Genomic DNA, 26,132 nt, shown 5'->3' on the forward strand with positions numbered 1-26,132 from the left:
TGGTGTTATTGCCCTCACACTCTTTAATACTTATCACTGGAAGTTCAACTTGGCACCTCATGAAAAAGAACTCTCTGAGGATCTGAAAAAAAAATTAATTGGTCTACAAAAAGATGACCTATGCTCTAAGAATATTGCCAAGACCCTGAAACTGAGGTGCATCACAGTGGGTAAGACCATACAGCAGTTTCACAGGACAGGTGCCATTCAAAACAGACCTTGCCATGGTCGTCCAAAGAAGTTGAGTGCACGTGCTAAGCAGCAAATCCATAAGTTGTCATTGGGAAAGAGACATAAGAGTGCTTCCAGCATTGCTGTAGAGGTTGAAGGGATGGGGTCAGCCTATCCGTGCTCAGACCATATGCTGCACACCATATCAAACTTGTCCGCATGGCTGTCATCCCAGAAGGAAGCCTCTTCTAAAGATGAAGCACAAGAAAGCCTGCAAACAGTGTGCTGAAAACAAGCAGACTAAGGACCGATGGTCCAGTGAGATAAAGATACTGTTACGCCTAGCGCTCCGGGTCCCCGCTCCTCCCCGGAGCGCGTACGGCGTCTCTCTCTCCGCAGCGCCCCGGTCGGTCCCGCTGACCGGGAGCGCTGCAATGTCATGGCCGTCGGGGATGCGATTCGCACAGCGGGACGCGCCCGCTCGCGAATCGCATCCCAGGTCACTTACCCGTTCCCGTCCCCTGCTGTCATGTGCTGGCGCGCGCGGCTCCGCTCTCTAGGGCGCGCGCGCGCCAGCTCCCTGAGACTTAAAGGGCCAGTGCACCAATGATTGGTGCCTGGCCCAATTAGCTTAATTGGCTTCCACCTGCTCCCTGGCTATATCTGATCTCCTCCCTTGCACTCCCTCGCCGGATCTTGTTGCCTTGTGCCAGTGAAAGCGTTTTGTGTGTCCAAAGCCTGTGTACCAGAACTTCTGCTATCCACCCTGACTACGAACCTTGCCGCCTGCCCCCGACCTTCTGCTACGTCCGACCTTGCTTCTGTCTACTCCCTTGTACCGCGCCTATCTTCAGCAGTCAGAGAGGTTGAGCCGTTGCTAGTGGATACGACCTGGTCACTACCGCCGCAGCAAGACCATCCCGCTTTGCGGCGGGCTCTGGTGAAAACCAGTAGTGACTTAGAACCGGTCCACTAGCACGGTCCTCGCCAATCCCTCTCTGGCACAGAGGATCCACCTCCTGCCAGCCGGCATCGTGACAGATACCCTTATTTGGTTAAGATGGTGTCAAACACATATGGCGGGAACCAAGTGAATGGTGGTGGGAGTATCGTGGTCTGGGGCTGCAAAAGTGCTGCTTGCCCAGAGGAGCTACAGTTGAATCAAAGACAAAATGTACTTTGACATAAAGAAGCAGAGCATGATGAGTGTAAAGGTGATGGACTGGCCAAGTATTCCAGAATGATAACAACCCCAAACACCCTTCTAAGATTACCACTAAGAAGCTGGTGGTATGGGTGATGGACTGGCCAAACATGTCTTTAGACCTAAACTCTATAAAGCTAATGTGGTGCATCCTCAAACAGAAGATAGGGAAGAGCAAGGTCTCTAACATCCAACAGCTCCATGATGTCATCATGGAGAAGTGGAAAAGGACTCCAATTGCAACCTGTGAAGCTTTGGTGAACTCCATGCCCAAAAGCAGTAATGCTTAATGTAGTGCTGGAAATTAATGGTGGTCACACACAATATTGACACTTTGGGCCCAATGTGGACAGCTATACTTAGAAATATACTCCCTTTTGTTGCAAAGGTTTAGACATTTATGCCTAGTGCCCTAGTTCACACTTTATATTACAGGAAGTAGGGATGTGCTATGCATTGCTGCAATTCTTATGTGAAATACTGTAATTATTTATTGGATGGAACATTTTAGATGCATTAGTTTATTTTTCAATTAAAATGTTTTTAAGCAAACAATTTATCCATTGGATAAAGCAGATGATATTATTCAATATTATTCCTATTTTTTTTGCAGACTAATATATATATATATATATATATATATATATATATATATATATATATATATACACACATACACACACATGCACACTATACCTAATTTTATAATAGGTCAATTTCCTAAGTAATCCCTATGAGTGTTGTCATGTTTTATTGTTTGTTTGTATGTGTTTGTGATGTGTTATCTGTAAGCCAATTATTAAATGGTGTCAACTTAGAGATTTTCAAACAACTTGAGCCACTATAGTCAATTTACCACATTCTTAACCTGTTCAGGACACAGGGTGTGTGGGTATACCCTTGCATCCTGGTACTTAAGGACGCAGGGCATACCTGTACGTCCTGGTCCCCTTACCGGGGTTTGAAGCGTGCTATCGAGCAGAGCATGCTTCAAACCCGGTGGGTTCCGACTGCTATCAGCCCGGCATTAACCCTTTAGACTCAAAGATCAAAGTTGATTGCAGCATCTAAAAGCAAAGTAAAACAAACTAGGCAGCTCAACGGAACTGATCGGGATCATCGTGGTGAAACCGCAATGTCCCGATCAGCTGAAAGGATGGTGGGAGGGACCTTACCTGCCTCCTCCTTGTCCGATCGGTCCTCTGATGCTCCAGCCAGGCTCTACAGGTTGGAGCAGAAGAGCACAGATAACACTGATCAGTGCTGAGCCAAAGCCCAGCATTGAATAGTATATGCAATCAAAAGATTGCATGGTATAGCCCCTAAGTTTGAATCCCCCCTTCCCATTTTTTAAATAAAATAATGTAATAAAAAATAAAAATAATCATATGTGGTATCGCCACGTGAGTAAATGTCCAGACTATTAAAATATAAGGATAGTTAAACGGCACGGCTAACGGTGTAATCATAAAAAAATACCAAATCCAAAATTGTGCACTTTTGGGCACTTCATACACTCATACACTTCATAAAAAGCGATCAAAAAGTTCCATCAAAAACATGGTACTGATAAAAACTACAGACCACGGCACAAAAAATTAGCCCTCAATAAAAAAGTTATATGGGTCAGAATATGACAATTTTACACATACTAATTTTGGTGCATGTAGCTATAATTTTTTTTATAAAGTAGTAAAATAAAATGAAACCTATATAAATTAGGTATCCTTGTAACCGTATGGACCTACAGAATAAAGATATAATGTAATTTTTACTGAAAAGTGCACTGCGTAGAATCGGAATCCCCCAAAATTTACAAAATTGCTTTCTTTTTTCCAATTTTACCCCACAAATATGTTTTTTTCTGGTTTTGCCATAAATTTTGAGAGTGAAATGATTGATGTCATTACAAAGTACAATTGGTGGTGCAATAAACAAGCCCTCATATGGGTCTGTAGGTGTAAAATTGAAAGCATTCTGATTTTTAGAAAGTGAGGTGGAAAATACAAAAGTGCAAAAATGAAAAAACTGTGGTTCTTTAGGGGTTAATAGCCATAACTCTTTTATTTTTTCATCTACACACACATATAAGGAATTTTTTTTTGCGGGACCAATTGTACTTTCCATAACATCCATCCATAACATTGCTCCAAAATACACTGCTCAAAAAAATAAAGGGAACACTTAAACAACACAATGTAACTCCAAGTCATTCACACTATTGTGAAATCACACTGTCCACTCAGGAAGCAATACTGATTGACAATCAATTTCACATGATGTTGTGCAAATGGAGCAGGTGGAAATTATAGGCAATTAGCAAGACACCCCCAATAAAGGAGTGATTCTGCAGGTGGTGACCACACACCACTTCTCAGTTCCTATGCTTCCTGGCTGGTGTTTTGGTCACTTTTGAATGCTGGCGGTGTTTTTATTCTAGTGGTAGCATGAGACGGAATCTACAACCCACACAAGTGGCTCAGGTAGAGCAGCTCATCGAGGATGGCACAAGGTTTGCTGTGTCTGTCAGCGTAGTGTCCAGAGCATGGAAGCGCTACGAGGAGACAGGCCAGTACATCAGGAGATGTGGAGGAGGCCGTAGGAGGGCAACAACCCAGCAGTAGGACCGCTACCTCTGCCTTTGTGCAAAGAGGAGCAGGAGGAGCACTACCAGAGCCCTGCAAAATGACCTCCAGCAGGCCACAAATGTGCATGTGTCCACTCAAACGGCCAGAGTCCATGAGGGTGGTATGAGGTCTTGACGTCCACAGGTGGGGGTTGTGCTTACAGCCCAACACTGTGCTGGATGTTTGGCATTTGCCAGAGAACACCAAGATTGGCAAATTCCCCACTGGCACCCTGTGCTCTTCACAGATGAAAGCAGGTTCACACTAAGCACATGTGACAGAGTCTGGAGAAGTCATGGAGAACGTTCTGCTGTCTGCAACATCCCCCAGCATGACTGGTTTGGCGGTGGGTCAGTAATGGTGTGGGGTGGTATTTCTTTGGAGGGCCGCACAGCCATCTATGTACTTGCCAGAGGTAGCCTGACTGCCATTAGGTACCAAGATGAGATGCTTAGAACCCTTGTGAGACCATATGCTGGTGCGGTTGGCCCTGGGTTGCTGCTAATGCAAGACAATGCTAGACCTCATGTGGCTAGAGTGTGTCAGCAGTTCCTGCAAGAGGAAGGCATTGATGCTATGGACTGACCTGCCTGTTCCCCAGACCTGAATCCGATTTAGCACATCTGGGACATTATGTTTCGCTCCATCTACCAACGCCACATTGCACCACTGACTGTCCAGGAGTTGGCGGATGCTTTAGTCTAGATGTTGGAGGACATCCCTCAGGAGACCATCCACCACCTCATCAGGAGCATGCCCAAGCATTGTAGGGTGGTCATACAGGCACGTGGAGGCCACAAACACTACTAAGCCTCATTTTGACTTGTTTTAAGGACATTACATCAAAGTTGGATCAGCCTATAGTGTGGTTTTCCACTTTTATTTTCAGTGTGACTCCATATCCAGAACTCCATGGGTTGATAAATTTGATTTTCATTGATAAATTTTTGCGTGATTTTGTTGTCAGCACATTGTACTATGTAAAGATGAAAGTATTTCATATGATTAGTTCATTCATTCAGATCTAGGATGTGTTATCTTAGTGTTCCCTTTATTTTTTTGAGGAGTGTATGTGTGAGATGAAATTGAAAAAAAAAAAAGCAATTTCGCAAATTTGGGGCGGTTTCTATTTTTTACGCCATTGACTGTGCAGTCAAACTAACAAATAACATACTCTAGGGTGGCACGATTAAAACAATACTTAATTTGCATAGTTTGGATCATGTGTTACAAATTTTAAAAACTTTTAAAAATTATAATTTTCCTTTCTTACCTCTAGAATTTTTTTTATTTTTCCATATACTGGGCTGTTTGAGGGCTTATTTTTGTCACCGTGATCTATTGTTTGTATTGGTACCATTTTGGTGTTGATCTGACTTTTTGATTGCTTTTCACTTCATTTTTTTTTTTTTTTGGGGGGGGGGGTATGATGTGATATATAAAAAAACACAGTTCTGGGGTTTGGTATTTTTTTTTATGTTTACCGTACAAGATAAATAATGTTTTATTTTAATAGTTCGGACAATTATGCATGTGGTAATACCAAATATGTTTATTCTTATTATTTTTTTTATATTTCTTATATGGAAAATGGGAAAAGGGGGGTGATTTAAACTTTCGATATGGAAGGGATTAACGTATGTGGGTTAAACCGTTATTACATATCATCTTTATTTTATTTTTTATACACATTATTAGTCCCTTAGGGGGACTTTTAGGAGGAATCATTAGATTCCTCATACAGATCAATGCAGTTCCATAGAACTCCATTGATCTGTGTGATCTGTGCTCATTTGGTTGAGGCTCAATCAAATGCAGATCCACAGCCACCAGGATGAAAAGGTAAGCCCTCCAGGTACCTCTACAGTGGGGTCGATCCACCCCACTACACCACCAGGGACACATTAAAGGTCCATTCTTTGAAAGCGGTAATCTATAGGTTTAACTGCAGCGATCAGCTACAGGAATCAGCCGAGGGCCGCTCAGTATGGCACAAGCCTGCATCATGCACCCTTAACGGCACAATGACATGTATACATGTGATTGATCGTTAAGGGGTTAAGTTCCCAAAGAGGATGTAATCTGTATGGCTTATTGTAAAATATACCATACCATGGTTTATGGCACTTGTAGTTTCATATTTGTCAACCTAGTCATCTTTCTAGGACTACGCTTTTAAATGGCTCAAATCCTATTAACTGTTCTATTTACTTTTTTTATAGAAGTCTATGGACAGACCAGACTTTTACAATGACATAACTAACCAGTGGTTTTGAATTGCTTTGCCCAGTGTGAAATACAGTGTATATGCGGAGCACATTCACCAAATTTCTTCTGAAAGTTTTGCTATACTTTCACAGTAGACTTTGTTCTTGCAGATTCCAACACGAAAACCTTTTTCTTACTTCAATGTTATGTTTCACTATGTAAGCACAGTACATATGTGACGATTAAAAATTAAAACTATGTTATGATCGGTTGCTATTGGCAACTAAGTCAGATTTTGATTTCCAGTCACTGGTCAATTACCACCAATGTTACTTTTCCCATAGGCCTTCACCATCCTTTCTAAATCAGCCTGTATTGTCATCTCTAAAACTGAGCTTCTGTTTCCGCAATCTTCTTAAACACCTTAACCGGATGTTTACATTTTTCAGAGCAACACCAGCATCCTTTCTAAATTCCTGTCCCCATGTCTTGAAGTTATATTTTATTCAGTGCTGTCCTTTATTTTTTCCAGATGAAATCTTGTCAGTTTTACCTGAGGAGTATAGGGAAGATTTATTAAAACTTGTGTAGAGGAAGAGTGATGCAGTTGCCAATAGCAACCAGATTGCTTCTTTTAGTTTTAAAAAGACCAATGAGAAATTAAAGAAGCAATCTGACTGGTTGCTATGGGCAACTGCACCACTCTTCCTCTATACAGGTTTTGATAAATCCCCCCCCCCCCCCCCTTTATCTCTTATCTGCCCACTCTTCTCTATTGACTTTAGGGATACACTTTTCCAGATCTTAATAATTTTATGTGCATGGCTAGTATGGTTCCATCTCCACAACTTCTCTCTTGCAGCACCTATACTTGAAAAATTGTTGTCTCTTTACAAATACAGTTTCCTAAAATTGCAGTTATGAGCACAGTCTGTAAGCTACCAACAAAATGACCTCTTCCACCATATCTAAACTCTTCAGTTTTAAAGGGCTTAGGTGGAATTGATTTTGAATTATATTTCTTAAATATTTATTTCTCTATATTTCTCTATAAATATCTCTACTATACTTTTATTTAAAAAAAATGCTTTTAAAACATTTTAAAAGCAATTTGAAATTCGGCCACTAGGGGTCACCCTCCTAGTAGCCGAATGCAGTGCGGAGTGACGTCACTGCAAAATTCCGACTGATTCCGGCAGGGCATCAGTCGGAATTTTGCGCAGGCGCAGGAACATCCAGGGCTGCGCCTCGACTCCCCGCATTCTTCGACGCTCCTACTGCAAGGTACTGGGGGGGGCGGCGTCTGGAAGAGGCTCCCCCGCACCCGTCCCTCCTGCATCAGCTCCCGACTCACTTCTTCCCCCATGAAGCTCCTGTCCTGGGCGGCGACAGCCAGCAGAGCCCCGGGCGGGGGGTGGGCCTGGTGTAGGGAGAAGCGCAGCTGGAAGGGGCTCCGCACGTCCTTCTTCAGCAGCTGCCTGAGGGGAGTCCGGGGCTCCAGGGACCACAGGGGGCCCTCCGGCTCCACTCCGGTGTAGCTGCCGCCTTCCATGGCCGGGCTCTGGCTCAGCTCCAGCTCCCCGCGACTGCCTGCCCGGTACAGAGCCACGGAGGTTGTCTTCCAATACAGGGTGCCTCCAGTTGTTTTACCACTACAACTCCCAGCATGCCCTGACAGCCAATAGATGTCAGGGCATGCTGGGAGTTGTAGTGGTGAAACAGCTGGAGGCACCCTGTTAGGAGAACTAAGGGCGGAAGTTGGCCCCCAGCAGGCATCAGTGACGTGGTGCCTGCTGGGGAAGTCTGCCTGGTAGTGAGCACCCTACCAGGCAGACTAAATGCCATTTTTAAAATAGTAAAAAAAAATAAAAAAATAAAGACAGGGAGGGTGTTAGGGATAGAAGGGCAATAGGCAGGGACAGAAAAAAAAAAAAAAACATGATGGTGGGAGCTACCCTTTAAGGACCAGGCTCATTTTGGCCTTAAGGACCAGGCCAATTTTATTTTTGCATTATCGTTTTTTCCTCTTTCATATTTCTATACACAGACCCATATGAGGGCTTGTTTATTGCGTCGCCAATTTTACTTTGTAATGACATCACTTATTTAACCATAAAATGTACGACGCAACCCAAAAAATATTATTTATGTGGGAAAATTGAAAAGAAAAAGTAATTAAGCAAATTTTGGAAGGCTTTGTTTTCACGCTGTACCCTTTACAATAAAAATTACATGTTTTCTTTACTCTGTTGGTCAATACGATTAAAATGATACCCATCTTGTATGCTTTTCTATAATTGTACCACTTTAAAAAAAAATGGGGGCGGTATGAAGGCAAATTTTTTGAGTCAAGATTTTTAGTTTTTATCGCTACCACTTTTGCTTAGGTTTTATTTATTATAAATTTTTTAGGAATAAAATGTGACAAAAAAGCTGCAATTTTTTTATGTTTACGCCGTTCACCATATGGGATAATTAACAGTATATTTTAATAGTTTAGACTTTTACGTATGCAGCTATACCAAATATGTTTATTATTTATTTTCTATTTTTTTTACGTTATTTTGGGGTAAAATGGAAAAACGGATGATTTACATTTTATTGGGGGAGGGGATTTTTCAAATTTTTTAACTCTTTTTTTTTTTTTTTTACACTTTAATAGTCCCCATAGGGGACTATTTATAGCAATCATTTGATTGCTAATACTGTTCATTGCTTTGCGTAGGCCATAGCACTGATCAGTGTTATCGGCTGTCTTCTGCTCTGGTCTGCCCGATCTCAGACCAGAGCAGAAGACCCCTCGAGAGGGCCGGAGGAAGGTGAGGGGACCTCTGGCCGCCATGCTAGATGATCGGATCCCCATGGCAGCGCTGGGGGTGATCCAATCATCCATTCAAAGTACCGCACTGCCACAGATGCCATGATCTGTATTGATCACAGCATCTGAGGGGTTAATGGCAGGCATCCACGCAATCGCGGATGTCCACCATTACCGGTGGGCCCCTGGCTGCTGATAGCAGCCGGGACCTGCCGCGCATGACCGGATCGGTGCTCGCAGTCATGGTGGAGCGTAAATGTACATCATGGTGCGTAAAGTACCACGCCACAATGACGTACATTTGTAAGGGGTTAAGGATATGCCACTATTACTTTAAAAAAAACTTTTGATATGTTGTAGAGACATGCCATGAGTTTTAATTGGTCAGGGTCTTAGTGTTGAGATCCTGGTAAATGGCACGAACAAACCAGAAGAAGAGCATCCTAAGCTTGTCCTCTCATGGCTCTTTGCAACAGACCGAGCCGCACGCTTTTTTCCCCTACTCTTCCTTCCTATTCGCTGGGGTCTGAACACTCCAATCAAAACTGTCTGTTGGACACGTGTAAAGTTTTTTAAAGTGACAGCTACACTTTTAGCTACTTTTGTTTTTGATTACTATTTTGAAACTATCCAACTGTTTGTGATATTCTGTAAATTGTCTGTCATGAGCTCCTTTTCGACCTCCTGAATTTCCATTTTTTGCTTAAGTTTTTTACCTATTTTTTACTAAGACTGATGTTTTTTTTTTCCACTGACAACGTTGTATGAAGGCTTATTTTTTAGACAAAAAGTGCTTTTGCACTATGACTCTTTATTTTACTTTATAATGCATATAATGTACTAAGAAACCAGAAAATAATTATTTGTAGGGCAAAAGTGAAAAAAATAATTGTACAATAGTGTGGAGCAATAACGTTCTGTGGCTGCAGAATTGGTAAAGCAAACTTTCAACCTGTTGGCTTGACTGCACCTGCCAAGTTATGCTCATAGCTCTGGTGCTTGGTGGCAATAACATGTTGGTAATTCATGGAACAAGAGTAAGGTAGCCAGCATTTTAGGATCCAGGTGTAACACAGAACACTTTATTACAGCACACATTGGCTAAAAGCAATAATTTAGCACAGCAGCTCTGAGTGAGACCACATGGAGTCCTAAAGTGGTGGCTTTCTTACCATCCTTTCTTGGTAAACCAAACCTCAGACTTAGACTTCTCCACATTTCAACTTCCTCATAAATGGCTCATATTTTATAACTAGGAAAAAGAAACATACTGTAATAAAATAGTTACATCAGGCTTTCCAGAAAGGGCATTGGTACATTTCTACCATTTCTGGCTCTACTCAAAACTGGCTCAGACTCTGGTTCCACAACACTGATGGTCACAACAACCATTTGGAACGCACTGAAAAGCTGCCATGGGTTCATAACTAAACAGCCATGGTCTATGTGGAGCTACTACAACATTCAGGCAAAGATTGATAACTTTTATAGCTACCTCTGTGTTCCTTTTAGAAAGTATGTACCTGTTTACAGCTTTTCATGTCATGTATACAGTCATTTTATAACACCAGCCACATATCACAATTCTGCCCTCAGATGACCCAATATAGCTTGTTTTCCTTGTAGGCATTTTATCACTTTAAAGTGACTACTTCCTGGACTGTATCGAGAGAAATGTACCATACCATTTTAAAGTTACTTTGTGTAAGAATTATATAAAGAGAGTGTATTGTTTTTCTGTGAAATGCAATGACAAGCTCACAGTTTCTCATTTATTTGCTAAACATGATAAAGTTTTTTTTTTTAAAGTTAATATCTGATAAGCGTATACATTAGTCATATTGCTATACATAGCCCTATATAACCCTTGTAATGACTTTTAGTTCAGATGAATTAGGTACATTTTTGTTTAAATTAATTTTGGTAATAAAATGATGATGAGTGTTGTGATTTATGTGCAGAATAGTGTCTCAGTGGTTAAAAATTTTACAATGGGTTCAGATCTGACTAGGGACCCTGGGGGGGATTCCTCAAGACCTGTGTATAGGAATAGTTGACCAGTTGCCCATAGTAACTAATCAGATTGCTTCTTTTATTTTTCAGAGATTGTTTTAAAAAAATGAAAGAAGCGATCTGATTGGTTGCTATGGGCAACTAGTCACCTTTTCCTCTGCACATATTTTAATTAATCTCCTCCCCTATCTGTAGTTTTTATATTCACCCTTTATGACTGTGGGTTTCCTTATGGTACTGAGGTTCCCTACCATTCTCTAAAAACATGGCCCTATATGATATTCAACTGTGTGCATCTAAGATTTTCAATTCACTGAAAAATGTAATGTTTGTGCTTGTCAGGGAAGGTGCGTGGACCATGCAGTAGTATGGCAGTACAGCAGAGAAAACTTACACAAACATGTAAGGCTGGGTCCACACTACGTTTTGTCCCATACGGGAGCGCATACGGATGGAGGGAGCTAAAACCTCGCGCTCCCGTATGTGACCGTATGCGCTCCCGTATGTCATTCACTTCAATGAGCCGACCGGAGTGAAACGTTCGGTCGGCTCATTTTTGCGCCGTATGCGCTTTTACAACCGGACCTAAAACCGTGGTTGACCACAGTTTTAGGTCCGGTTGTAAAAGCGCATACGGCGCAAAAATGAGCCGACCGGACCGAACGTTTCACTCCGGTCGGCTCATTGAAGTGAATGGCATACGGGAGCGCATACGGTGACATACGGGAGCGGGAGGTTTTAGCTCCCTCCTGCCGTATGCGCTCCCGTATGGGACAAAACGTAGTGTGGACCCAGCCTAAGAAAGGATAATGTTGTCAGTTGCCAGAACGGAAAGAAAACTTATTTTGTTCAGAGCCCACCCCAAACAGCAAAGATTCCTGGTTCAAAGTGTATTTTGAGTGGTTATCTGGGGGTTAAAGAATGAATCCTTAGGATGGGCCATTTATAATAAATCAATGGGCATCAGACTTTTGAAACCAAAACGGATAAGCTGTTTGGAGGGCCTGAGGTGCTCATGTGAGTGCTGCAGCCTCTTTCACACTTGCAGGTGCCATATTATTAGTTGTGGCAGTGCAAGGTACAACAGCATTGTCCTATTCCAGTGAACATGACTCATTTGATTCTATGTAGCTATATACAGGGTTGCTATAAGGGCGGTACTGTTGTCAGGGGCCTGGAGCAAATAAAATATATAAAGGTGCCTGCTTCCAGGTCCTTTCTACAGCTTTATTGTAAGGGGAGGCACAGACGGTTCAACTGTATGGGGACCCAAAATTCCTAATGGTAGTCTTAGCTGCCTTTATGGTCAATTATTATTTTTTAGTTTATTTGATACATTTATTAAAATTCTGTTGCATATTATAGTAAGTACTCGCCTCTTCAATTCCCTGCCAAATGCTCTGCCAGTGATGAGGTGGTGTGCTTTCATGTCACTGCTACAGTCAAAAAATGACTTCAGCATCACCACTAAATACTTATTTGCAATATTTATTTATATTTATTTTAAGACAATTGCAATCATTTGTCTGTACTCTCGTCCATAGAAGTTAGCCATTTACAATTAAGGAAACACATAGGTCTTTATAACAGATGTATACACATAACAGCGTAATATTTAAAGCGTAACCGTCAGATCCAATAAAAAATTTTTTTTAAATATATCACTCACTACCTAATCCTGACCATGTACATCTAATATTTATGTGTCTAGCACCTTTATTTATTTTTTTATTACACTTTTCATTTGGGGGCCTGGCCTCACTGTGCAGGTCTCCGCCCCCTCCCTCAGTATACTGTCTGCTCACATCTCTCCTAGCATTAGCAAAACTACAACTCCCAGCTTGTCCTCACTGACAGTAGCGGACATAAGCTGACAGTGGGAGGATTTTTCCTCCAGCTATGAGCCCTGCGCTCACAGCTGTCAATCAAGGAAGTGTGTCCATGATATAGGTGATGATGCATGGACACAGCAGGACTATTATGTGTCCAAGCAGGCAGGGGGGGGGGGCAGTTGATTGACTGGCTTTTTCAGTATGAAATACTGAAAATGTTCTATTGAAAGAAATTGCAAAACCTATTGGTTATACATGCTTTACAACATATCAAAAGTTTTTGTATCTGACAGTGCCCATTTAAACTTAATACTATTTGCTAAGTTTGATAATTTTTTACATTAGGTATTTATGTTCACTAAAAAATAGTTAAGAAGAAACTTTACCAATACAGTATTGGCAAAATGATCTGTATTACTATACTATGTACTGTACCACTTGCACTGGCAACTTTCTCTTGTTTGTATATTCATTACCAGGCTGTTATTAATCAAACAAAAGAAACTCATATGTGTCATATTAGTAACAGAAGGAAAACCATTCATCCTCATCAGTTGAAACACAGAAAAACGTATTTCGTATAAACCAGCTGTTCTTCCTCTAGGAGTTTGATGCACTTTTATTTTGTCTAGTTTATAGAAACAATTCATACTGTTTCCAACATCATCTTCTGTTTATATCTGCATATTTATGATTCTTCCTGCGACAGACCTCCCTCATTGTTCATTTATATGACTAGAAGAAAGCAGGAAATCCTTCAGAAGCAGTAGAGTAAAATCACATACAATAGGGTGTTATATGGCCTTTAATAAAATGTGTGAGAAACCCCAAAAGGTACTGTGCATAAAAATGCCTACATTATGGGGGAGATTTATCAAAACCTGTCCAGAAAAAAAGTTGTCCATAGCAACCAATCTGCTCGCTTCTTTCATTTTTAACAAGGCCTCTGCAAAATGAAAGAAGCGATCTGATTGGTTGCTATGGGAAACTGGGAAACTTTTCCTTTACACAGGTTTTGATAAATCTCCCCCCATGTGTCTATGTCCCTGATTGACTTAAGTTGACTTAAGCACCACAACAATATCCCATCTCTTTATCACATGACCATACAGCTAATCTCTTGCCTCACAGCAGTAGAAACAAAATGAGATATGACCGCTGAAGACGGAGATTTACTGCAGGTTCATGGGATGAATATATGGGACGTCACTGCAGCTCTGAAGTTAACAAGATCAGATGGAGACCTGAAAAGAAGCATTGTGGCCATGACTGGCATTTTTAAACAGAGAGGATAGAACTTTTTGTTGTTTTAAAGGTATTCAACTCCTCTCTCTCTCTCTCTCTCTTTATGTAATTATATGCTGAACAAGTTTTTAAAGAAAAGTCTAAATAATTTCACCTCTGCTCTGGAGACTCTAATGCAGATTCTTTTACATTCTGTTATATTTACATGCATCGCCATTTTTCCCATCAAAGCAACAGACAAGTCAGTGAAACGCAAGTTCCACATTGTAGGCCAATGGGATCTGTTGGGCAGTGCTGGTGACGATCATGTAATGGATTTATCACTGTGACATGGTTTCCATTTTAACCCCTTGAGGACTGGGCCATTTTTAATTTTTGCACATTAGTTTTTTCCTCCTCCCCTTCTAAAAATCATAACACTTTCAATTTTCCACCTTCAGACCCATATAAGGGCTTGTTTTTGCACCACCAATTTCACTTTGTAATGACATCAATCATTTCACCACAAAATTTATGGCACAACCAGAAAAAAATTGTTTGTGGGGCAAATTTGAAAAAAAAATGCCATTTTGTATTCCGATTCCACAGAGTGTACTTTTTGATATATTTATTCTGTAGGTTCATACAATTAAAATGATACCCAATTTATATTGGTTTGATTTTGTTTTACTTTTTTTTTTTTTATAACTTTTTGTACAAAAATAAGCATGTTTAAAAATGTCCTCTTCTGACCCCTCTAACTTTTTTACTTTTCCATATATGGAGATGTGTAAAGTGAGCAAAAATACACAATTCTGGACTTTGGTATTTTTTTTTACATATACGCTATTGACCGTGCGGTTAAAGAGTACCTTTCATCAACTTTTTTTTAAATATTTTATAGCTTAATATATATAGATGAACTTTGTAATTGGATTGTATAAAAAAATAAAAAATGTTTCCTTTCATGTCTATTTTTGTTTTGAAACTTTGGCCACTAGGGGACTCCCTAGGAGCCCCTTGCCGCAAGCTTTTTCAGTGATTTCGGACTCACGCCGGCCTGGCTGTTGTGTCCGAAATCACATACTCAGTGCAGCTTAGTGCAGCAAGCTAGTTAGGGTCAAGGACAGATGGGGAGGGGTTTAGGGAAAGTTTAGTTGATGATAAGTACTCTTTAAAGTAATGTTAGGCGATACCACATATGTTTAGGTTTACTTTTGTTTATATATTTTTTTTTTTTAATGGGAAAAGGGGGGTGATTCAAACTTTAATTAGGGAAGGGGTTACATTTTTTTTTTTACACAATTTTATAGTCCCTATCGGGGACTATCACATGCAATCTTCAGATTGCATACACTGTTCAATGCTATGCCACAGCATAGCATTCATCAGTGTTATCGGTGCTCTGCTGTTCCAGCCTGCCATGGCTGGGTGGTGTATCAAATCATCGATCAGATGGCAAAGATGCAGGTAAGGGCCCTCTCACCATCCTCTCAGCTGATCATGAGGTCACGATCAGCACTGCAGAGCAGCCGGGATGTGTTTTTTTAAATATTTTAGACAACGTAATCAACTTGGGCTTAAGAAGGCAGATACTTAAAGGGGTACTCCGCCCCTAGACATCTTATCCCCTATCCAATTATAGGGGTATCACTGCTGGGTAGGGAATAAGATGTCTAGGGGCGGACTACCCCTTTAAGAAGGCATCTTTTACTTAAGAACAGGAGCCTTGCTTGACAATATAGCCAGATAAATATTCAGATAAGATGTCTCAAATTGTTTAACCAATACGTAACGTGTCATCCAATAGTAAAAACTATCTTCATAATATTTGTATATCTGGTCATAAGCACCACATTGTTTTAATATTTTTTACAATTGAATATGGATAACATTTGCATATGTCCAGTGATCCAGAATTACCACAGATGGAACGCAAGAAGCTGGATGCATTGCACTTTGTTCCCCCTCCAGTGCCCCAAAGACTTAAATGTGGCATGATGCCAGACCTGTCAACTAACTAATCAAGTCAACACTTTTTGATCTGTCGTAACCACACCTGAAGAAAACTATACTGAATAGCCCAACACATGTAAATGCACCCTAACAAAATACTCTTTATATGGAGCAGAGAGATGAAACAGGCAAACCCATTCAGTGTATTTCAGAACAAAAAGAACTGTAACTATTGTTGTACTCAGTCATCTAGAAAGTTTCTGTCCACAGTGTAGGGAAAGGTACAATAGGTGTGCATACAGACTGAAAATAAAGAAAGTTCCAACTTAGTTACATATTTTGAGTCATACCAGGAAATGTGCATTAAAAAAAATAACAACCTCCCAAAAGTTCTCTTTTTTCAAATAACAGAAGAAAAATTCAAAGAACATTTAATCTATTGTTTGGTACATTTAAAATGCCTTATGTAGATATGAGTGTCTAAAATAAGAAAGGAAATGTCTTCTTAATCTCTTAGTAATGCAGCCTGAGGCTTGGGCCTGTAACTTTAACCGATCAGTTCCCACATAGATACAAACCACATTTTCCACATTTTAAGTATACACTAAATTACATTTTAAGTCTACTCGTGGTCTCCTTTAGACAGGTTCTACACAATGTGCATTATGAGCAGGTACTGTGTATTAGAAAGATCATATAAGTCTGACAAAAACAAGATGAAGATGTACATCTCAATGATGGTAAGGAGCAATCAGACACCTTAAAGGGGTATTCCGGGCAAAAACATCTTATCCCCTATGGAAATGATAGGGGATAAGATGTCTGATTGCGGGAGGCTCGCCACTGGGACCCCCTGCGATCTCCCTGCAGCAGCCCGCATTCTATGCCTAGCTACGTCTGCAGTTTCGGAAACCGCCGGGCTTCCGAGACGAGGACGTGATGTCACACCACGCCCCCTCCATTAATTTCTATGGGAGGGGGCATAACGGCCGCAACGCCCTCTCCCATAGACATGAATGGAGGGGGCGTGGTGTGACATCATGTCCCCGTCTCGGAAGCCCGGCAGTTTCCGAAACTGCAGTCGCAGCTACACATAGAATGCGGGCTGCTGCAGGGAGATCGCAGGGGGTCCCAGAGGCGGGCCTCCCGCAATCAGACATCTTATCCCCTATGCTTTTGATAGGGGATAAGATGTTTTTGCCCGGAATACCCCTTCAACTTTTTTTTTAGGAGTTGAACGACAAAGCTCTTACCCCAGTATTAAAGGGGTATTCTAGGGGAAAAAAAAAATGTTTACGTTACTATTAAAAATTTTTAATCCTTCCAATAATTATCAGCTGCTGAAGTTGAGTTGTTCTTTTCTGTCTGGCAACAGTGGTCTCTGCTGACATCCCTGCTTGTCTCGGGAACTGCACAGAGTAGAAGAGGTTTGCTATGGGAATTTGCTTCTACTCTGGACAGTTCCCGAGACAGGTGTCATCAGAAAGCACTTAGACAGAAAAGAACAACTCAACTTCAACAGTTGATAAGTACTGGAAGGATTAAGATTTATTAATAGAAGTAATTTAGAAATCTGTTTAACTTTCCTGAGCCAGTTGATATATAAAAAAAAAGTTTTTTCCTAGATAATCCCTTTAACTTGCAGTAAAATAGTTTTGACTCAAATATGAAACTTCAATAAAAGTTTGATGTTCTTGGTACCATAAGAGTTTAATACTATTTAGAGCTGTTAAAGCATGTTCTATATACTGTTACTCCCTAGCGCCTTGTAAAAACACTGTCCAGTAAAAGGAGTATTTTCATCTCCAACATTTTTTGCATATCTAGAGGATCTCACATCTATCGCAAGATGATGGCTGGAGGTGGTTGGAAAGCCAAAAACACCCAGAAGGGGTGTTTTACACAATCTGGTAATGCCCATAGAGGTTGATGAGAGTTGCATAAACCGTTTATTAATGCAAGCTATGCTGTTTCAGTAGTGACAAAGTTAAAGACCTAACCCTTTCAAGGGGTATTCCTATTGCAACATAAATATGAAGGAATATTCCAAGAGGTCATACTTCTATCTATCATAAAACAACAACATATTCTAGTGAAGGGAATAATTCCTTAACTTAATAAATGGTATTTGTTGTTTCAAACTATTTAAAGGGGTACTCCGGTACTTAACAACTTATCTGCTATTCACAGCATAGGGACCCCCTGTGATCTCCTGCCCAGCGCCCCCCATGCACTGAGCGGGCATGGCTTTGTGCCCCCTCCATGCATTTCTAAGGGAGAGCAGTAGATACAGTGCTTATGTATCTCTGGCTTATCCCCTATACTGTAGATAAGTTGTAGGGGGTATGTTGTTAAGAACCGGATTACTCCTTTTATTCTATTTGACAACCTATGTGATTCCTAACATATTTGTAATCCAGTTAAATTTAACCCCTTAAAAGTGCAGGGTGTATGGGTACGCTCTTGATTCCTGGTATTTAAGGATGCAGGGCATATCTGTACAGTATGCCCTGGTTCTGTTACTGTGGTTTGATGCGTGCTCAATACCGGTGGGTCCTGACTGCTATTAGCAGCCAGGAGCCAGTGTTAATGCCGGACATAGGGCCGATGCCCGGCATTAACCCTTTAGATGCTGCGATCAATGTTGTATGCGGCATCTGTAATGTTAAAAAAAAAGATCCTGGCAGCTCAGCTAAGAGGACAGTGGGGGGCCATCATCTGCCTCCTTGCAGCCTGATCAATGCTCTGGTGCTCCCAGTGAGCCATGGCAGGCTAGAGCAGCAGAGCACCAATAACACTGATCAATGCTCAGCCAAAGCTTAGCATTGAAGAGTGTATGCAATCGAATGATTGAATGTTATAGCCCCCTATGGGGAATAAAAAAAAAAAAAAGTTAAAAGATTTGAAATAAAAAGTTAATAATAAATGTGAAATGGCCCCTCCCCTAATAAAAGTTTGAGTCACCCCCATTTCCCATTTGTTAAATAAAGTACTGTGATCAAAAATAAACATAATCATATGTGGTATCGCCGTGTGCGTAAATGTCCGAACTATTAACATATATAAAGGTGAGCTAAACCACACGGTCGATGGTGTTCACGTAAAAAAAATACCAAATTCCAAAACTGCTCATTTTGGTAACTCCATATATCATAAAATTTTTTATAAAAAGCGATCAAAAAGTCCCACCAAAACAAAAAAGGTACAGATAAAAACTACAAACCACGGTGCAAAAAATAAGCCCACATATAGCCCCCTATGCAGAAAAATAAAAAAGTTATAGGGGACAGAAGATGCAATTTTACACATACTAATTTTTTGTGTAGTAGTAAAATAAAACCTATATAAATTGGGTATTCTTGTAATTCTATGGACCTACAGAATAAAGATAATGTGTCATTTTTACCAAAAAATGCAATGCGTAGAAACGGAAGCCGACAAAATTGAATTTTTTTTATTCACCCCACAAATAAGTATTTTTGTTTTGCTGCAGATTAGGTTATAAAATAAATGATGCCCTTACAATTGGTGATGCAAAAAATAAGCCCTTATATGGGTCTGTAGGTGCAAAATTGAAAATGTTATGATTTTTAGAAGGTGAGGAGGAAAAAACTAAAGTGCAAAAACAAAAATTGGCCTGTTCCTTAAAAGGGTATTCTGCCCCTAGACATCTTATCCCCTATCCAAAGGATAGGGGATAAGATGTCTGATCGCGGGGGTCCCGTAGCTACGGACCCCCGCAATCTCTGCTGCAGCACCCCAGACATCCGATGCATGGAGTGGACTTTGCTCCATGCCGGATGACTGGCGTCACGGCCACGCCCCGCTCGTGATGTCATGGTCAAGCCCCCTCAATGCAAGTCTATGGGAGGGGACGTGACAGTGGTCATGATGTCACGAGTGGGGCACGGCCGTGACATCACGAGCGCTGCACCCGAATCTCTGAACGAATGCTGGGTGCATCAGGGATACTGCTGGGGTCCCCAGCAGTGGGACCCCCAAGATCAGCCATCTTAACCCCTATGGATAGGGGATAAGATGTCTAGGAGTGAAGTACCCCTTTAAGGTCAAAATGGGATGAGTCCTTAAGGGCTTAAAGTAACTACTTAGTCCAAGAAAAAAGCCATAAAGTATTGGGCATTAGGTGTCTCACTTTCATGCACACTTCTGACTACTGTCTATAAGGAGAAATTTTGCTCTAGCAGCAGAGAGATCATAAAGAGGAGGAAATGGTAGTGCTTGAGCCTACACTATTTACATGCATTTTTAACCTGTCGTACTCTTCCAAAGGTCCCATGCTGTGTTCCAGAGGGCCACACTGTGTCTAAAAAGATAAATCAAGGCTTCCTGCCAGCCAACTACCCCAAGTGTAAAACACTTGTATTCTTAATATGTATACAGGGATGCCTTCTTAATGTAATTGACTAACCCCTCCAGGACTGCTTTTGTAATGTAACTCGTGCCTTACTGTGTTGATGTTTTTCTTTCTGCTTTACAATGCAAAGTACATCAAGACCCCCCCCCCCCGCACACAGACACGCACGCACAAACATTTATAGTAGCGCATTTAGAAATCATCTCCTTGCAAAGCGCCAGCCTGCTCAGTCTAAGCTGTGTCCTATGTCATTGAATAGCGGAGAAGAGTAGGTGCAGTCCAGTGATTGGCCAGACAAGTAAGGGAAAGAAATTCCAGATGTATGAGTGTGTATTAATTGCAAACAGCCAAGCCCTAGTCTTAACCCCTGAAATCAAGAGAAGGATAATTAGCTGTACACCCAGGAGTGGGCTGTAAAGTGTTCAACAACAGCAATGAGAGCCAAAAAAATCTACTTGCCCCCAAACTATTCAGGTTTACTAATCCTTTTGAAAATTCAGACAGGCTTTAAGCGATGTAGTGGATGCTTGCAGTCTTTCCTATGTTAACTTTGGCTTATGACAATGTTCCTTTATTGTCATGGCTAGCTCAGGGCTTAACTGCGGCCTAGTATACAAAAGGAAGACCAGAGTAAAATGGCCAAGGTTACTTTATATAGGGAGCCAATATTAGACAGAAGAAATAGATGACATTCTGTGTCATTCTGTGATATAAATTGAAATCTGTGATGTATTAGTGGGCAGTCGCGAGATATACCCTCAAATGAGAAAAGGAACATACATTATCTCTAACCAAACACTTATGGTTGAGGGACAGCATTCAACTAGGTAATATTTTACTCTACAAGAAATAAGATCACTATCAAATTAATAACATTTAATGCACATTAAAAAGGACTAGGTGAGAAAGTGGCATAAAGTACACATACACATACATACACATAAAATATAGTTTAATCCATGTTACCAAAATAATTGTGAGGCCCCCTATTTATGTTAGATGTAGGGGTTTATGGGCTGGCATCGGAGGGCAGCTACTAAGATCTGTTTTTGCATAGAGGTAAATGTTATTCTATCTTTTGCTTCCATGTGAGGAGCAATCCCTTAATTTATTAATGGAATCACTTCTGGTATATGAAGACAGCCGGCTTCTCTGACAGCTTGTCAACAGGCTATAGACTGTAGTCTGTAAGTGAGTCGTGGACTGGAGACTATCATAAAATAGTCTATCATAAATGGCACCCTACAGCTCGCTGCCAGGATCTAGAGGCACCACGGGTAATTTCATTTTCAAACGTCTCTGTATTTTCGGTCCCAGAGTTGGATTGAGTTTTGTTTATGCAACATATAATAAGAAATTTCCTCCAAACTGAAGGTGTGCCTTAAACTGTGAATATATAAACCAATTCCATCTGTCATTTTCTAATTTTTTTGTAAACTAACATTTTCAACCTTCACGCAGGCTAAAGATACACTTTCACTTGTAAATGGTGTCTTGAACCCGGCGTTGTTGTTAAAAACAAATTACTATTCATTTGCCAGCAATTAAACAGCAAAGAAATGAGCAACAGAGTGATCACATGAGTGGGGAAATTCTCCAGCCTGCTGTTCAGGAACATAGCGACAGTACTGGATAATCCTAATGAGATTGATGACCTGAAAAGCCTGGTATAAAAAAAGGCCTAGCTTTTGTCTGACTAATGTTGTAAGAGAACAGGGGAGTTTAAAAAAAAAAAAAAGAGAGAGAGAATTATCATAGCAACACGAATGACGTGTAACCAGCTAAGTGTAAATCAAACAAAACAGCTAAGGGAGCATAATCTGAAAGAGCGTGCAGGCCTGACATTTCAAACAAGGACAAGGTAGCAGCACTTGCAGTCTGTGAACTTCACAGTTGGCAAACGCCCAAGTGTCTGTAAATGCCCATGAAGGGAGGGAGCGGGAGGGTGGACACGGGAAGAACTAGGTTAGTTTACACGAAAATGTCTGCAATAAAAGACTGGCTGGCACACTCTTCCATCTGACCTGTCTCCCTCCAATGTTTTCATCAAGAATGCAGGAATCTCTTCAGCTGAGAGAACACGCTGTATTCTTCAGAAAAGCTAAAGGGGAATATAAAAAAAAAAACAACAAAAAATCCTCTCTTTCAGATAATCCAAACATAATCCTTTCTGGCATCACTGAACTGTTCACCCCTTGTGGACCAGCAGGGGTCCCTGCTCGGGGTGCCTAGAAAGCAGTACCTGTGACAGGGAGCCAGCAGATTACTACTCACCTACTATACTGTATGCTGACTGCTTCTACTTATTAACCACTGACCTTATGACTGTAGTCGTCTGTATCCCTGAGCAAGTCTGCCCAGATCATTCCAGGCACTGAGTCTTCTATCTTGTCACCATAGATGGCACTAATTCGCTCAAAGTGACTTGACTTGTATACTGTATGTATATTACACATGCCTGGATAAATGTATAGCCTTAAACACACTATAACGTCAGTGTTCTGATGCATCGTCAACACATACAGTGTTAGGTCAATAAATACTATTCTTACAGGATGGGAGGTTTTCATGTGTCCATCAAGGCCTGTATTCATTTTACATATATACTTCTAGTAAAAACTACATACATATCCTGTCTATTCTATTTCCTTTTATATAGCATCCATTCTGTATATATATACAACCGCACTGTACATATAAAGAAGTCCACATACATACCCTATCCCCACAGAGATATCAATTAAAGGGGTTTTTCAGGAAAAAAAATCTTTTTTTTTTATAAATCATTGGCTCCAGAAAGTTAAACAGATATGTATATTACTTCTATTAAAAAAATCGTAATCCTTTCAGTACTTATGAGCTTCTGAAGTCGAGTTGTTCTTTTCTGTCTAAGTGTTCTGTGATGACACGTGTCTCGGGAACTGCCCAGTTTAGAAGCAAATCCCCATAGCAAACCTCTTCTACTCTGTGCAGTTCCCGAGACACGTGCCATCAGAGAGCGCTTAGACAGAAAAGAACAACTCAACTTCAGAAGCTCATAAGTACTGAAAGGATTAAGATTTTTTAATAGAAGCAATATACAAATCTGTTTAACTTTCTGGAGCCAGTTGATATAATATATATATATATATATATATATATATATAAAAATAAAAAATAAATTCGCGGAAAACCCCTTTAACTATTACCTGTTATATAGCATCCATTCTGTATATATATTATATATACACACACAACCGCACTGTACATATAAAGAAGTCCACATACATACCCTATCCCCACAGAGATATTAATTAACTATTACCTGTTATATAGCATTGTATATAAGGGATGCCTCTATAGAGATCTACATACGGATCCTGTACATACAGAGATGTCTATAAACTATTACCTGTAATACAGCACCCATGTATATCATAGCACTGTATACATGGTATACTTCAACAGAGGTCTACCTACATATGCTGTACATACAGAGAGGTCTATAAACTATTACCTGTAATACAGCACCCATGTATATCATAGCACTGTATACATGGTATACTTCAACAGAGGTCTACCTACATATGCTGTACATACAGAGAGGTCTATAAACTATTACGTGTAATACAGCACCCATGTATATCATAGCACTGTATACATGGTCTACTTCTATAGCAGTGTTTTCCAAACAGTGTGTCTCCTGCTGTTGCAAAACTACAACACCCAGTACGGCCGGACAGCTGTGCGGTCATGCTGGGAGTTGTATTTTTGCAACAGCTAGAGACACGCTGTTTGGAAAACACTGCTATATGGTATACTTCTGTATATATGGTATACTTCTATAGGGGGATCTACATACATATGCTGTACATACAGAGAGGTCAATAAACTATTACCTGTAATATGGCACTCATGTATACCATAATACTGTATATACGGTATACTTTTATAGCAGTGTTGCAAAACTACAACTCCCAGCATGCCTGGACAGCCGAAGGCTGTCCAGGCATGCTGGGAGTTGTAGTTTTGCAACAGCTGGAGGCACACTGTCTGGAAAACATTGTTCTATAGACATCTACCTTACATACATACTGAGATATTAATACTTAATAAATACTATTTAGATATAAAAATTAATATAAAAATGATATAAATATATATTAAAAAAACGATATAAATACTATCTAATAAATAAATACTAAATAAACTATGATTTGTAATATAGCACCCATGTATACCATAACGCTGTACACAGACTTTCATCTTCCCCAGGGGGACTCGCAATCCAGTTTTCTCATCTCATACAGACAAGACCAATTTAAGAAGAGACCTATTAGTATATTTTTGTTCTTTCTGAGGAAACTGAGGTAAGTGGCGAAAACACAGACGATACAAACACCATGCAAACATTGGTAAAAATCCTAAACACTGTACCCTGTGCCCATAAGCAAAACAAATGGTCACATATATATCTCATAACTCGTAAATATGTCAACATGATAAAGTTAACCCCTTACACGTGCGTCCTGTACAGGTACAAACTATAAATATTCAAGTACATTGTTACATTTCCTACAATGTTTACTTTCCCTTCCATAGACAACACTAGTGTATATATATATATATATATATATATATATATATATATATATATATATATATGACACAGAGGAGAAGTAGAGGGGACACGAGGCTTCCTCCACTGACTAGTGTACCTCTCCAGTCAGCTGTCAGCTGGAGCAGTGCATGACAGAAGAGGTAGGTGCATGTGGCTTCTTCTCTCCCACACCATTTCTAATGGCAGTCACATGACCGGAGCCATACATGACACATTACAGCGTTAATTACCTCAGCGCATAAATTAACAATCAATAGCGGCGCAGAAGTCAGGGAACACATAGGCAGACACAGAGACAGCACTGCACGACACAGCAGAGCGGTCTGTCCCAGCCTAGAAGCAGGAGACACGGTGTCCTGACAGAGGCCTCTTATGTGGGGACCAGCACATAGTAGGAGAGAAGGGGAAAGCTCTCACCTGACAGTCAGATGCACTGGACGAGCGGCAGCACAGGCGGCAGGAGGAAAGCTCTACAGCTGATTCTGCAGCAGGGCGCTGGGCTTGTCCTGAAATGACCCTGCCTGGGGAGGACGAACAAGGATAGGGGGGGCGGGAGTGAGAGCAGGAGGAGGAGGAGGTGGAGGGAAGGCTGCAGCCTCTGCTTCACATCAATATAGACACAGGCTCATACTGTACGTACACAGTGAGGCAGCACTGGGACATGAGAAAGACAACTCAATGCTGGGAGCACCATGAGAGGACAGTCTGCCTGTGTGCAACACATTATCCTGAACATACGAGGATAGTCTAGAGAGCTTTACACATGTGGGTGCAGTCATTATAGAACATATAGGGGTGTCTGTAGGATAGTCTAGATAGCTTTACACATGTGGGTGCAGTCATTATAGAACACATAGGGATGTCTGTAGGATAGTCTAGATAGCTTTACACATGTGGGCGCAGTCATTATAGAACACATAGGGATGTCTGTAGGATAGTCTAGAGAGCTTTACACATGTGGGCGCAGTCATTATAGAACACAGGGATGTCTGTAGGATAGTCTAGAGAGCTTTACACATGTGGATAATGTCATTATAGAACACATAGGGGTGTCTGTAGGATAGTCTAGAGAGCTTTACACATGTGGGCGCAGTCATTATAGAA

General features: G+C 40.8%; 1 protein-coding gene across 4 annotated transcripts in view; it reads right to left on the reverse strand.

Annotated features, from left to right (window-relative positions):
* THRB (thyroid hormone receptor beta) overlaps positions 1 to 25,583 on the reverse strand; it is a 485,968-nt gene extending 460,385 nt beyond the window's left edge. For all 4 annotated transcript variants that reach the window (XM_056519991.1, XM_056519989.1, XM_056519980.1 and 1 more), the window contains exon 1: positions 25,446 to 25,583. The gene's annotated coding sequence lies outside the window, so the exon portion shown is untranslated. The remainder of the gene's footprint in view (positions 1 to 25,445) is intronic.
* Between the last annotated feature and the right edge of the window lie 549 nt (positions 25,584 to 26,132).

This window comes from Hyla sarda, chromosome 5 (genome assembly GCF_029499605.1).
Source record: "Hyla sarda isolate aHylSar1 chromosome 5, aHylSar1.hap1, whole genome shotgun sequence".
In the NCBI taxonomy this organism is placed as follows: domain Eukaryota; kingdom Metazoa; phylum Chordata; class Amphibia; order Anura; family Hylidae; genus Hyla; species Hyla sarda.